This window comes from Phyllobates terribilis, unplaced genomic scaffold (assembly GCF_046119375.1).
Source record: "Phyllobates terribilis strain yellow unplaced genomic scaffold, ASM4611937v1 Scaffold_2__4_contigs__length_985480577, whole genome shotgun sequence".
NCBI classification, from domain to species: domain Eukaryota; kingdom Metazoa; phylum Chordata; class Amphibia; order Anura; family Dendrobatidae; genus Phyllobates; species Phyllobates terribilis.
In genome coordinates this window covers 355,943,252-355,958,589 of record NW_027362762.1, presented here as the reverse complement: position 1 = coordinate 355,958,589, position 15,338 = coordinate 355,943,252, and positions in this window count along the sequence as shown.

Below are 15,338 nucleotides of genomic sequence, written 5' to 3'. Positions count from 1 at the left end.
GTGACAACTTCCTCATGCTGTGAGCGGTGACATCAGTAAGGTTACCGCTGGTCACAGGCCGGCTCACCCAGAGGTTACCGTGAGAACCGCAGCCTGTGACCTGAGGTAACCTTAATAATGTCACTGCAGCGGCGTTATCTCGCTACTCTCATTGTGTTCCGGCCGTCGTGCTAAGCGGACACATTACTGATATCACAGCTCAGCACAGCATCCGGATGTAGCAGAGTTGGGGATTGACGTGGGATGGATTTACTGCAGACCACTTTGGATTATAATTTTTTTATATGGTAATAAATGGGTAAAAGAGGGTTGGGTACTGCTTGTTACAATTAAAGGACTTTTCCCAGAGTGCGGGTTTATTACTTTTGACTACGGGGTTAGTAATGGGGGTGTCTGACAGACCCTTCTCCATTATCAACCCCTGGGTTTGATGTCCGTAGACATTACACAGCTGACATCAATCCCAAAACCATTAGCCCGCTAGGCAACGCACCAGGTCAAGAGGGAAGAGCCAAGGCTAAGCACCAGAATTGGCTAATGGATGCGCCATTTCTGGAGCAGCTGAGAGCTGGTGTTATTAGTATGGGAGGGGGCCAATATCCATGAGCCCTTTCCAGCCTATTAATATCAGCCCGCAGCTGTCTATTTAGCCTTTGCTTGTTATTAAAAATAGGGGGGTCCCCACTTTTTAATAACCAGTAAAGGCTACGCAGACAGCGGTGAGCTGATATTAATAGACTGGGATATCTTTTATATTGGCCCCTTCCCAGAATAACACCAGCTGTTTGCGTTCGCTCAGCTGGTTAATAAAAATAAGGGGGACCCCATGCAATTTTTTAAAATTATTTATTTAATGCGCTGACTACAACTGTCGCCGGTCTCACTGATCCCAGGGGAGACCAAGTGAGAATGATGACAGTTGTAGTCAGCACATGGTGCCTAGGAACAGCGCTAACTGTTCAGCTTTTCGCAGCTGCCAGTACGTGTCACATGGATGACACACGGATGTAATCAGTGTTATTATTTATTATTATTATAGCGCCATTTATTCCATGGCACTTTACATGTGAAAAAGGGGTATACATACAAGAACAATTACAATAATCTTAAACACAATGTGACAGCGACTGGTACAGGAGGAGAGAGGACCCTGCCCGCGAGGGCTCACAATCTACAAGGGATGGGTGAGGATACAGTAGGTGAGGGTAGAGCTGGTCATGCAGCGGTGGTTACTGCAGGTTGTAGGCTTGTCGGAAGAGGTAGGTCTTCAGGCTCCTTTTGAAGGTTTCCACGGTCGACGAGAGTCTGATGTGTTGGGGTAGAGAGTTCCAGATTAGGGGGGAAGCATGGGAGAAATCTTGTATGCGATTGTGGGAGGAGGAGATAAGAGGGGAGTAGAGAAAGAGATCTTGTGAGGATCGGAGGTTGCTTACGGGTATGTAACGGGAGACTAGGTCAGAGATATATGGAGGAGAGAGGCTGTGAATGGCTTTGTATGCCATGGTTAGGGTTTTGAACTGGAGTCTCTGAGCGATGGGGAGCCAGTAAAGAGATTGACAAAGAGGAGAGGCCGGGGAATAGCGGGGGGACAGGTGGATTAGTCGGGCAGCAGAGTTTAGGATGGATTGGAGGGGTGCGAGAGTGTTGGAAGGGAGGCCACAGAGCAGGAGGTTGCAGTAGTCAAGGCGGGAGATGATGAGGGCGTGTACTAGTGTTTTTGCAGATTCATGGTTGAGGAATGTGTGGATCCGGGAGATATTTTGTGCACGTGCACAAAATAGCAGTGTGCACGTGTGTGGGACGTATTGTGGAGCGTGGTGCCAGAAATAAATGGACGTCTACATGTTTTGCACACGGACACATGTCCATGTGAACACACTGACATGTGCGCAGACCCATAGATTTGAATGGGTCTATGTGTGTAAGTGTGTCTCCAATACGTGTGGAAGCTGTCACCACACGTACTGGAGACACTGACCTGTGAAAGGGGCCTAACTGATACCCTGAGTTATGCCAAGTGGAGAGCAGCCATAATTGATGTGCTGATTAGCAATCTGCTCAATATTACATGGAACCTGTTGTCTGGATTTCCTTATATAAACTAAATCTACCATCTTTAATTCGTCTTGAATGACATCTTCCGACCTGTTTATAAGTGCCCAGCTCTCCTGCATATCCAAGAAAATACTTTGTACAATCCTCTGCTCCATATGCTAATCAACACGGCCTGGTTCGATGGGTGTTGCCGGTCTGTGCTCGGCGCCTCCTCTATTCCTGTATTCTCCGGCCATCCTGCCTTGATTGACGTGGTTGACATCATCCACAGAGGCTGTTGTGCTTGCACAGCTCTTGTTCCCTACTGTGCAGGACCGAGATTTGAATAGGCTGCGGATGACGTAAGAGACGTCAATCAAGGCAGGAGGGCCAGCGGTTGCAGGGACAGAGGAGGCGCAGAGTACAGACAATCGACGCCCATCACACTGCACTGCGCCGATTATAAAAGGTTGATTTAGTTTATATAGGGAAAACCTGGTGACAAGTTCCCTTTAAAATTGCCAATTAATCTATACTAGTTTTAAACTAGAACTTTTATTGCATGAGAAGATACAGTGCGCCATTCTTCTCCAGCACAGAGCGGACACAGACCACTCCTGCCAGGGATTCAGACGCCACTGCTGATGTCACGTCTACAGATCTAAGGATTCTTTTCCGCTCCGCTCTGTCGACTGGGCGAGACTTTTGACATTATTCTGATTGACAGCCAACTGGGGGAGCCTAACTGGGGGAGCCAGCTGTTAATCAGAATGACGTCAGAAGTCTCGCCCCGTCGTGTCAGCAAAGGCAACGGAATCCCCGGCAGGAGCGGTCTGTGTCCGCTCAGGCCGGGGAAGAACGGCGTCGGGCACAACATGCAGGTAAGTTGCAATTACCTGCCTGTTAGTGCTTAGGCACGTTTTTTGTTTTTCCATAAAGTCCTGGATATACCCTTTAACAAATGGCGTATGTGTATTCTGATGCAATAAATCCTGGGTGTAATATCAATGTCATTGAATCTAACATGTATGTAAAAGGAGGGTGAACCTGAAAGTATATTTATACTGCAAGATAATTGTAAAAGAGCGTTGTTAAAAAATTCTCGTTTCATGATTATCTTGCTGTATAAGCAGGCTGCCGATCACTCAATGAAGGAGCAAAACACTTTTTTCGGTTGCATTTTTTTGCACAGAAAATCTGCTACATTTAACTTTCCAAGCAAGACAGATGTGATTTTATGAGAACTCCAACCCACTGTTGACTTTAACACATAGTTGAACTGTTTGTTTTTGGTGCTTTTTTTTCCCCCGAAAGGGTGTCAAATTAATTTTCACCAAAGGCCACATCAGCACTATGATTGCCTTCAAAGGGCTGCTTATAATGGTAAGGGCTCATGCAGTGGGTCTCCTGACCCGAGTGTGATAGCTTCATATATATCTATGAGGGTGTCACGCTCGGAAGACCTGCAGCCAGTCCATGCATTGAGGTCCATGCTCGAGCATGTTGCATGAATGTCTGCATGAGCGCTAAGACTGTATAAGACTACAGTACTCATTACCATATTGTTAAATAATGTGAGACACCGTATCACACACCATCAGCATCCATTGACCTTGTTCTGAAAATAACAAGAAAAACAAAATGTAAGGGTACTTGGACCCGCAGAAGCGCTTGGATAGGCGCGAAATGGCTGTTGTCCTGATCCATCTCGCCGCTCCTCCTGCTTTTATAAAAGGATTGTCACGTCACATGAAATAAAGGACCCTATTTTTAATTAAATGGTGGGTGCTGATTTTCGATCATATGAATTTGTGAATTTTTTTCTTCCTCCACCTTTTGAATAATTGCGAAGGTATGCTCTAAAACAACAGGTATTCTCTTTAACTGATGATGTGTTGGTGCCGTTTTCGTTCATTAATTGTATTATCCTAATTGCATAGGTGACGTGACGCGAGGCCACACATATCCGGTCACGTGATGGGTAATCATGGCAACGGCGTACTCAATTTCTCGGCGGTATCAGCGTATTGTGGTGAATTACTTAGGATGATTGCATATGTTATGACACGTGATATTTTGTCTCTAATTGGCTATCTATGATATAAATATTGATCTGGCAGGCACACAACCACCCTCGGACGAAGCATTTCAGAGCGAAACGCGCGTCGGGTGTGGTGGGTCCCCCGGATATCCTACTTAGGCTTTTACGTGCTGCATGAATTGTACACCTTTTATGTATGCTTACTTATTTACATAGTGACACCTGTTTTGTGGCACACGGCTGCCTTTTTGGTACTATGTGCCATGCTGTTGTGTGGGGCACTATTGTATTTGCACATGTCTGATACGTTACAAGACATATGCATGCTATATAGAGGTATACATACTGTTATGTGGAGCATTATTGTATCTGCACATGTCTGATACAATATAAGACGTTTGCATGCTGTAGGGAGGTATATACAGGGTGGTCCAAAAGTAGGTGGACAGAAAGTGTAATAAGGTTATGAAGGGGGAGATTTATCACACATGGTGTAAAGTGAAACTGGCTCAGTAGGCCTTAGCAACCCATCAGATTCCACTTTTCATTCCTCACAGACTCTTTGGAAAATGAAAGGTGGAATCTTATTGGTTGCTAAGGACAACTGAGCCAGTTTCACAGATCTAGTTTTCACACATAGATCTCCCCCAAATCTGTTTTCTTTTCAGATAATTCAGATAACACATAATGGCAAATAATTTAAATACAGATCAAAGAAAATTGATTTTAACAGAGTATTGGAAATCTCAAAATGCTGAAACCATTAGAGCAAATTGGGTTGAAACATTTGGTACTCAAGCCCCAAAGAGACAAACCATTTACCGCATTGGTGACAAATTCAATGCTACTGGCTCAATCCTTAATGCTCCAAAAACTGGTCGACCCAAAACAGTCTGTACAGAAGATAATAAACAACTTGTTGCTGAAACATTTGTTCAGAGTCCAAAAAAGTCCACCAGAAGAGCCTCTTTGGAATTGGGAATTTCACGAGCTTCTATCATGTGAATCCTGAAATCTATTGGGTGGAAAGCTTATCGTCCATGTCTAATTCATGGTTTATTGGAGGATGATCCAGACAGGCGGCTGCAATTTTGTGTTTGATAAATCTCCCTCTTCATAACTTTATTACACTTTCTGTCCACCTACTTTTGGACCACCCTGTATACAACATCTGAATATATATGCAATTAGGATGACATTGTCAGCACATTAAAGATTGTTATCAATATCCAGGTCTATCCATCAAGGTTCTCCAGTGGTGTGTCTCACTGTTTTATGTGTTTTTAAGATGTTTTGTATCTATTTTTTCAATCAAATTCATTTATTGACTTTTAAAGATACCGACCTTGTATATAAAGCGTTCTTGTTTGTTCATTTATCTATTGTGCTTTATGGCCTTATTTAGCTTTCGGGGCTAATCTTTGGTGAATTTACTAATACTGATGTAAAATACTGACCAAATACTCAACACATGCACGTCGCCTAAGAACGCTATCCCTGGGTAGTAGGGCTAAGAGAGCTGTCCCTGGATAGTAGGGCTTAGAACACTGACCCTAGTTAGTAGGGCTAAGAACACTATCCCTGGGTAATAGAGCAAAGAGACCTATCCTTGGGTAGTAGGACTAAGAGGGCTATCCCTGGATAGTAGGGCTAAGAGAACTGTTGCTGGCTAGTTGGGCTAAGAGAGATGTCCCTGGATAGTAGGACTAAGAGAGCTAACCCTAGGTAGTAGGGCTAAGAACGCTGTCCCTGGGTAATAGGGCTAAGAGTGCTGTCCCTGGGTAGTAGGGCAAAGAGTGCTGTCCCTGGGTAGTAGGGCAAAGAGTGCCGTCCCTGGGTAGTAGGGCAAAGAGTGCTGTCCCTGGGTAGTAGGGCAAAGAGTGCTGTCCCTGGGTAGTAGGGCAAAGAGTGCTGTCCCTGGGTAGTAGGGCAAAGAGTGCTGTCCCTGGGTAGTAGGGCAAAGAGTGCTGTCCCTGGGTAGTAGGGCAAAGAGTGCTGTCCCTGGGTAGTAGGGCAAAGAGTGCTGTCCCTGGGTAGTAGGGCAAAGAGTGCTGTCCCTGGGTAGTAGGGCAAAGAGAGCTGTCCCGGCGTAGTAGGGCAAAGAGAGCTGTCCCGGCGTAGTAGGGCAAAGAGAGCTGTCCCGGCGTAGTAGGGCAAAGAGAGCTGTCCCAGCGTAGTAGAGCAAAGAGAGCTGTCCCAGCGTAGTAGAGCAAAGAGAGCTGTCCCAGCGTAGTAGGCTGAGAGCTGTCCTTGGCTGGTATGGCAAAGTGAGATGTCCAAGGGTAGAATTACTAAGAGAGGCCTTCCTGGGTAGTAGGGCCAAGAGCGCAGTCCCTGGTAGTAGGGCTAAGAATGCTGTCCTTGGGTAGTAGTGCAAAGAGAGCTGTTCCTGGGTCGTAGGGCTAAGAGTGCTGTCAATGGGTCGTAGGGCCAAGAGCGCAGTCCCTGGTAGTAGGGCTAAGAGAGCTGTTCCTGGGTAGTTGGGCTAAGAGTGCTGTCAATGGGTAGTTGGGCTAAGAGTGCTGTCAATGGGTAGTTGGGCTAAGAGCGCTGTCCCTGGGTAGTAAGGCTAATAGAGAGCTGTGCCACACCTCAGAGTCCAAGATGGATTGCTCCCTATGCTAAGCACTGGCTGTGTCTGCTCTGATTCAAAGACTGAACCACACAATAGTGCTGGCTGATTGCGTTCACTCGGTTTCAAAGAGTGAACCTGCTCCTTGTGCTGGTGCTGTCCTGTCTACTAAGCGCTGACAACATCTGCTCAGATTCGAGTTAGCACCAGCTACCTGAGCTGGCTCCACCTCCTTTACTAAGTGCTGGCTGTGTCGATTTAGAACACAGCCAGTACGTACTAGAGGGGGTGGCGCCAGCACAGGCAAAAAGTGCAATTTTCAAACTTTGAATTTTTATGCCCTTAAATCAGATAGTTATACCACACAAAATAATTAATAAACAACATATCCCATATGTGTACTTTAGCATCATTTTTTTAAATATATATTTTTTTTTTGTTAGGAAGTTTGAAAAGTTAAGTTTATGAGATATTTTTCATTTCTCCAAGATTTATAAAACCTATTTTTTAAGGGACCACATCACAATTGAAGTGCCTTTGAGGGGTCTATATGACAGAAAATACCCAAAAGTGACACTATTTTAAGAACTGCACCCCTCAAGGTGCTCAAAACCACATTCAAGAAGTATATTAACCCTTTAGGTGCATCATTCGAATTAAATCAATGTGGAAGTAAAAAATAAAAATTTTACTTTTTCCCACATAAATGTAGCATTAGCCACAAATTTTTCATTTTCACAAAGGTAACAGGAAAAAATGAACCATACAATTTGTTGTCCAATTTCACCTCCATACACCGATAACCCATATGTGGAGGAAAACTACTGTTTGGGCACACAACAGGGTTCAGAAGGAGCACCATTTTACTTTTAGAGTGCAAAATTGTCTGGAATAGATAGCAGACACATTTCACTTGTCACATTTGATCTGATGTGCCTAAACAATGGAAACCCCCACCAGTGACCCCATTTTGGAAACCACGCCCCTCAAGGAATTTAGCTAGACGTGTGGTGAGCACCTGGAATCCACAGGTGCTTCACAGAATTTTATAATGTTGAGCCATGAAAATGGACAACACATTTTTTCCATAAAAATGTTGCTTTATCCCCAAATTTTTCATACAGGAGAAAATGGACCATACATTTTGTTGTGCAATTTCTCCTGAGTACACTGATACCCCATATATGGGGTAAAACTACTGTTTGGTTGGACGACAGGGCTCAGAAGGGAAGGAGTGCCATTTGACTTTTGGAGTGCAAAATTAACAGGGATAGATAGCGAACGCCGTGTCACGTTTGCAGAGTCCCTGATGTGACTAAACAGTGGAAAATCCCCACACTTGACCCCATTTTGGAAACTACACCCCTCAGGGAACTTATCTAGATGTGTGGTGAGTGCCGTGAAAATAAAAAAATCAAACTTTATCCACAAAAATGATCTTTTAGTCCTAATTTTTTTATTTTCACAAGGGTAAGAGAAAATGGACCCCAAAAACTACTGTGCAATTTCTCCTGAGTGTGCAGATACCCCATATGTTAAAAAACACTGTTTGGGCGCACGGCAGGGTTCAGAAGGGAAGGAGCACTGTGTGAATTTTTGAAATTGGCTGAAATTGAGATGAAACGCCATGTCGCGATTGGAGAGCCCCCGGTGCATGTAAATAGTGTAACCCCCCCCCACAAGTGACCCCATTTTGGAAACTAGACCCCTCAAGGATTTTATCAAGGGGTATGGTGAACATTTTGAACCCAGAGGTACGACACAGAATTTGATAACATTAGGTCATCATATTGAATAAGTTGTCATTAGTCTTGAGTGCAAGTGCTCGCTACTTGAGTTTGCATCAGATACTCGGGTATACACCAAGTATCGCGGGTGCTCGAGTGACATGCTCGAGTCCTCACCCCGCATGTTTATTAGACAACCAAAAAAAAACATGGAGGGATTACGTTTACAGAGATACTACATTTATATTGTTTTTTTTACGGTTTGGCGCTTTTACACAATAAAAACTATTATGTAGAAAACATTTTTTTTTTGCATAGTTTTATTCTGAGAGCTATAACTTTTTTATTTTTCTGCTGTATGAGGTGTATGGCAGTTTGTTTTTTGCGAGACAATGACGTTTTCAGCGGTACCATTTTTATTTACATTCGTCTTTTTGATCGCGTCTTATTCCATTCTTTGTTTAGCGGTATGATGATAAAGCATCATTTTTTTGCTTTGTTTTTTTTTACCGTGTCCACTAAAGGGGTTAACTAGTGGGACAGTTTTATAGGTCAGGTCATTGCGGACGTGGCAATACGTAATATGTGTACTTTTATTGTTTTTTCATAATATTTACTTATGGGTACAGTATATTTATTTTTTGGGATTATTTTTTATTTTATTTTTTTAATATTTTTGTAGTTTTTTTTCTTCACTTTCTGACACTTTTTTTCACTTTTACACTTTGTCCCACAATGGGGCTGATTGTTCGCATAGCATAGGGATGTAGCAGCATCCCTGTGCTATGCAGGCTGACAGCTCTCCACTGGCACAAGTTAGATAGATCGTGCACTGCCCATGATCTATCTAACTTCCTAATGCCTGATGACCCGGATGTCATCATGACGACATCGGGTCACCATGGCAGCGATCGGGACCCCGTGCTCACAGCACAGGGTCTCTGATCCAAGGTAGGTAAGAGGGGGCGCTCTTACATCTGCCTGCCCCGGAAATGCTGTGATCGACTTTGATTGCAGCATTTCGGGGGTTAATGTGCCGGGAGTGGTGCTGGACCACTCCTGGCACATAGTACCGGGTGTCAACTGTCAAAATCAGCTGACACCCGGCAGTGAGGCAAAATAATACATACCTGGTCATTAAGGCCCAGGTCACAGAGATGTATTATTATGCCTCACGTCAAAAAGGGGTTAAATGAGCAATGCTTTTTATGGAAAGTTACCTGTGAGCTTCCATAGTTCTCTGGCTGTCATGGGTGTGTCAGATGTGACAGACAGTCGCCCTGCAGTTGGTTGCAGGAGATCTCTTCATTTGGCATTACAGATCTGTCTCACTCTAGGACCCAGCGGCTACCTCCCTCCGGCTAATTGGCACCCAGGCCTGGGTGTTTAAATACTTCCTGTTTGCTATAGGGAGGTGTCGGTGATATTCACATGACCCCTTGTGAAGGCTTGGAGCTGTTGCAGTCTGCTTACTTCCTCTTTGGTGCTAAGAGGCCGTGTGTGTAATCTCTCTGAAGTCTGCTCAAGCTAAATTACTTTCCCCGTGTCTGTCTCCCCTTGCTGTCTTTAGTTGTTAGTGGGGACTGACTAGTGCTCACCCTCCCCTCTCCCAGCCAGGGCCTAGCTCTAGGGAGATACAGGGTTTTAGGTTCCTGATCGGCGATTGGTGAGAAACCAGTATAGGGACGGTAGGGAAGATAGGGTGATATCAGATCAGCCTAGGAGGTCTCCACCGCCTCTTTCATTAGTGTCTGGGCTCCATTCCCCTCATCCCTTCATATTGCACTTAGTCTTTCCTACACTTTGTGTGACACTGGCATCCCAGAGGTTTACTATCCCCGTTGATATGTGTGTACAAGTGGCAGAAAGAACAGATAGTATTTGTGCGTTGCAAATAAGATAAACCATCGTGTTATACACCTTAGTTTCATTATTTACACAAATAACCAGTCACCGACTGATTAATTAACATGTGGTTTTTGAAGAGTGGATTGCTTTTTAAAACAATTAGATTATGACTGAATATTTAGTATGCATGTTTTAATATTTTATGTTTTCAATTTTAATCGTATCGTTTACTAAATGATATGAATTGAATTTATATATTGTGTTCAAAAGCTGGATTGTCCTTTTAGTCCAAAAATTTAGATTTTAAACTATATATAAAAAGTAGTTATATGATGAATTGTCCCTCCCCTTTCTGTGTCCTCCCCCAAAATTCCCCTCCCATGTTTTTGATCAAGAGTAGTGATGAGCGAACGTGCTTAGATAAGGGGTTAACCTCAGGTGCTAACTGAGTATCTTCGGCGTGCTTGAAAAATAGGTTCAAGTTGCCACAGCTGTATGTCTCGCGGCTGTTCGACAGCCGCAACACATGCAGGGATTGCCTGTTTGTCGGTCAATCCATGCATGTGTTGTGGCTGTCCAACAGCCGCGAGACATGCAGCTGCAGTGTCTCAAACCTATTTTTCAAGCACACCGAAGGTACTTGGTTAGGACCTGAGTGTGCTTGGTTAACCCCTTATCCGAGCACGTTCACTTATCACTAATCAAGAGGTTTATAAGATGGGTTCAGTCCATCAAGTTCATACACCTGAGGAAGGCTTCAAGAAGCCGAAATATGTTGTGTATATTAACCTTGAATCTATCTTATTTTATTTGTTTTTTAATAAATATTTACATTTTACCTCTTGGATTATTCCAATCACCTTGATTCTCCTCAGTGGCAAAGACAGCGCCATTTCCTGGTCTCTGGTTCAGTTAACACTTTGTGGGGAATCCGCCCAGGAGATCATCCCCTCCAGGACGACAGCATTTCTTTGCACGTTTTCAACCAAGTGTAGATGGGAGTTGGGCCTCTGATTGCACATCCCCATCAGGTAAGTACATTTCTTTTGACTATGCATTTACTGTGCTTAGAAGCGCCACATTTCTTCTCCTTTAGGACGACCTGTTTTTTTTATCAGTATTTGCCATTGTAGTGACCAGTACGTTATGCCCAGCTTGTGATTCTGGAGACATATACCTCTAAATTAAGCAGGCTCTCATCGCTACAGAAATGGCAAACATGTGGACGCCATATGTGGTTTAGGCACACTGTGGAGCTCAGAAGGGAGGGGGGTCATTTGGATTTGGGAGTGCAGAATTCCCTGGATTTCTTTTGGGGGGTGAGGAGCCATAGCACTTTTCCAGAGCCTTTGTTTTAACAGTAACGTGGAAGGTCCCTATATTTCCATTGACAGAAGACGGATCTTAGTGGGGGAATTTTTTTGTGAATTGAGTTGAAGCTTTTATTGGGAACATTTTACATAACATTTGGGATCACATTTATCCAGCGTTCTACGCTAAGCACTTACATCGGGTTTCCATCTAATTCTCCGAGTGACGTGATTCAGATGAAACTCCGAGGGATCCATTTACTATAATGAGGCAGCAGAATTACTCTGGACTCCGTCTGGCCTCTGTTCAGCGTTGTCTATTCAGAAGTGCACAAAACTGTGGCTGACCGCGCTTTTATGCACGCCTAAAAAGACGGACACCGCCGGATCACAGATCAAACGGCGTCCAGAGTGCCTCCATCTACCTCATTATAGGGAATCTTCCACCGGGATTCCATCTGAATCACGTATTTCAGAGATTTACATGGAAACCCCAATGTAAGCGCTCAGCGCAGAACGCCGGATAAATGTGATCTGTGCCTTACTGCGATCTCTGGGAGGCAGAATGAACAATTCAGCAGCTGGTGAAGAATTGGTTTTATTTTTTACACCGTTCCTCGTGTGGTATAAGTGATTAGACCACTTTATTCTTCGGGTCGGTGCGATTGCAGCGATACCAGATTTATATCAGGTTTTTTATGTTTGACTGCTGTCACACACTAAAAAAACGCTTTTTTAGCAAAATAAAGTGTTTGCATTGCCATTTTTGAGAACTATAATTTTTCCATATTTCTGCCGACAGAGTCATGTGAGGGCTTTTTGTGGGACTTGTTGGTGTTTTTATTGGTACCATTTCCGGGCACATGACATTTTTTGATTGCTTTCTATTCTGATTTTTGGGAGGCAGAATAAACAAAAACCAGCAGTTCAGGAATTGTATTTTGGGGGTTTTATTTATGCCATTCACCATATGAGAAAAGTGATAAACCAGCTTTATTCTTCAGGTCAGTACGAGTACAGTGATACAACATTTATAGAATTTTTTATGTTTTGCCCCTTTTACACCATGAAAACAATGTTATAGAAAAAATAATTGTTTTTGCATTGCTTTATTAGAGAGCTATAACTTTTTTATTTCTCTACTGATAAAGCTGTATACTGGTTTGTTTTTTTGCAGGACAAGATGATGTTTTCAGCGATATTTTTATTTACTTTTGACTTTTTGATCGCGTTTTATTCCACTTCTTTTTGACGGTATGAAGAAAAAGCAGGTTTTTGCTACGTTTCTTTTTTATTTTTATGGAGTTCACTGAAGAATTTAAATAGTGTGACAGTTTTATAGGTCGGGTCAATTTGGATGCGGCGATTACAAATATGTCTATTTTTGTTTATTTTATTTTTTTTACATAAATATACTTATTGTTTTTTTTTTTATATATATTTTTTTAAATATTTTTACAATTTTTTTTGTTACTTTAGCCGTAGCTGGTTGACCCGGAGGTCGTCATAATTTCCTCGGATTGCCATGGCAACGATAGGGCCCACATTTGGTACCACATTTGCTATGAGGCTGTAACGCTTGTGGTGAATGTTAACGCTGGTGGATGTGTACCCACTGTGCCATGTGCCGGGCTTACCCTGGAGGGGTGTGAATAGGTGTCTACTGAGTCTTCACTAGAGCCTCTGGTGGTGAGGATAGGTTGAGGTCCTGGTAGGCATAAGTTACCAGCCAGGGCAGTCCCTGGTACTGCAGCAGCTGACCGGAGGGTCAGAGGCACAGTTACCAGGTACAGGAGGGTGAAGACAAGGACAAGGTCAGACGGTCTGCGGTCGGGGCAGGCAGCACAGGTTCAGGACAAATAAAAAGTGACATGCTGCAGATTTCAAAAGCTCAATGACTTTCAAATTCTTTAGTGTTTAAAAAAAAAGGCACAGGGTGTGAGATTTCCATACATGTCAGAAGCAAAAACATGCAATGATCGTCTGAAACGTGTTTGCATAATTTTTTAATGGTTTTTAGAGATGAAGCTGCGACTTCCTTTCTCTATTTTTGCACAATACAGTATGGCTTTTAGTAGAAGATACTGAATCACTGTTTTTTGCTTCTGCCTACCCTCACTTCATTACAAGTCTCCGTGCATGGATCTTCTTATGGGTGAGCTGACTTTTATTGCCTTTTTGATTATATACATGTCATCCACTTTACTGGAACTGTAATACACTGCAATGTGTTTTTTTTGTATGAAAATGTGCAGCAGTACTTAACCTAAATGAGTGCGTCTCAACCTCAGATGTAATAGCTGGTTGTACGTGAGGTGAGGATAGGGAGGCAGGTATCATAGAAGTGATCATATGCAGCAGTCTTTACTGGGGAGGGTGAGGAAAGTACAGTTTGTTTGTTTTTAAAATGGAAACCGGGGGACAGGGGTTAAACTCATTTGCTTCACTGCAACTCAAACTGTGAAGTCAGTCAGTAAGGATTTAGGACACTTTTATATGGCAATATTCTGCATCAGTATTTCTTAACAGATGCCAGGAGTGGATCCAAAACACAGAAGAGGTGAAAGTGATTGAGTTATTATTTTTCTCTGTGTCTGTTCCCCTCTGGTTTTAAGATTACAAATACTGATGTAAATTACTGCCCAAAATACTCACTGTGTGAATGAGGCGAGGAATCTGCTTATAATACTGTAATATACTGTAAGTTCTTATTCCGAGGATGAGTGCTCACTTGCAGGTGCAGTGCTGTAATTCTCGTCTTCTCTGATCCATCATACTCCCCAGAGCAGGGGCAACCCCTGGCGCAAAACTGCGGCTGGCAGATGTCCAGATGTATGACTCAGTGACATGTGATGGACCCAGACTCCCAAACAAAATGAATCAGACAGAAGCTCAAAAAAAATACACAAAGCATTGCAATTAGGTGTCAAACATTCTCAACTTTATTTAAATTTAAATGACACCGAACATGGCACAACTCCCGACTCACGAAGAGTCACCCTCCAGCACTCAGGAGAGGAAAACCCATTCTTAGACATCTATTCTTAGACATATTGTAACCACTTTTTAAAAAATGGTTACAGCCGCTAAAGGTGTTTTTCACCCCGAAGTAATCTTTCAGCAAGCAGTACAGGTTACGGAATAACTGAGTGTGCAGGATTCAATAAAATGTTAGGATTCGGCTCTGCTAGTCACGTCACTGCAGGAATGTGATTTGCGCTAAATTGTGGTCATGTTCTGGCTAGATTGTCATCTGCTTTACTCAGCAGAACATGACGAGATGATGAGAATCTATTCAGCGCGTAACTGTGGAAATCCCATACTTGCAGTTACATGACAAAGCGGTGGAAAGCCGTGTTACCGGCTGCAGTCGGCCGGTGTAAATGCACTTTTTCCTGTTCAAGATAATTGTTGAAGTCAGTAACTAGTAAGGATAACAGCCCACCGTCTGCAATGTTTGCTGGTAATGATATGGCGCGGATATGTGCACACGGTATTTGCTGCAGACAGTTCTGCACCAAAAATGTGTCTCTTGGCAGGAAAATTGCCTTGATATTGCTGCGTTTAAGAGGTTTTTTCCCATTCTTTAGAATGGGTGAAAAAAGCTGCTGAAATGCTGAAAGAATGGATACTGCAGACATGAAACTGCTTCAAAACTGTGCGGAGAAAATAAGCTGCTTTTCCGTGAGATTTCAGACATCTCACTCACTTTTCTGGTGCTATCAAACAGCGTTTTTGGGATCATGGAGCCCTATATTACAAATATGTCCGCCCCTCCAGTTGAAAGAAATTAACATTTTGCTGGA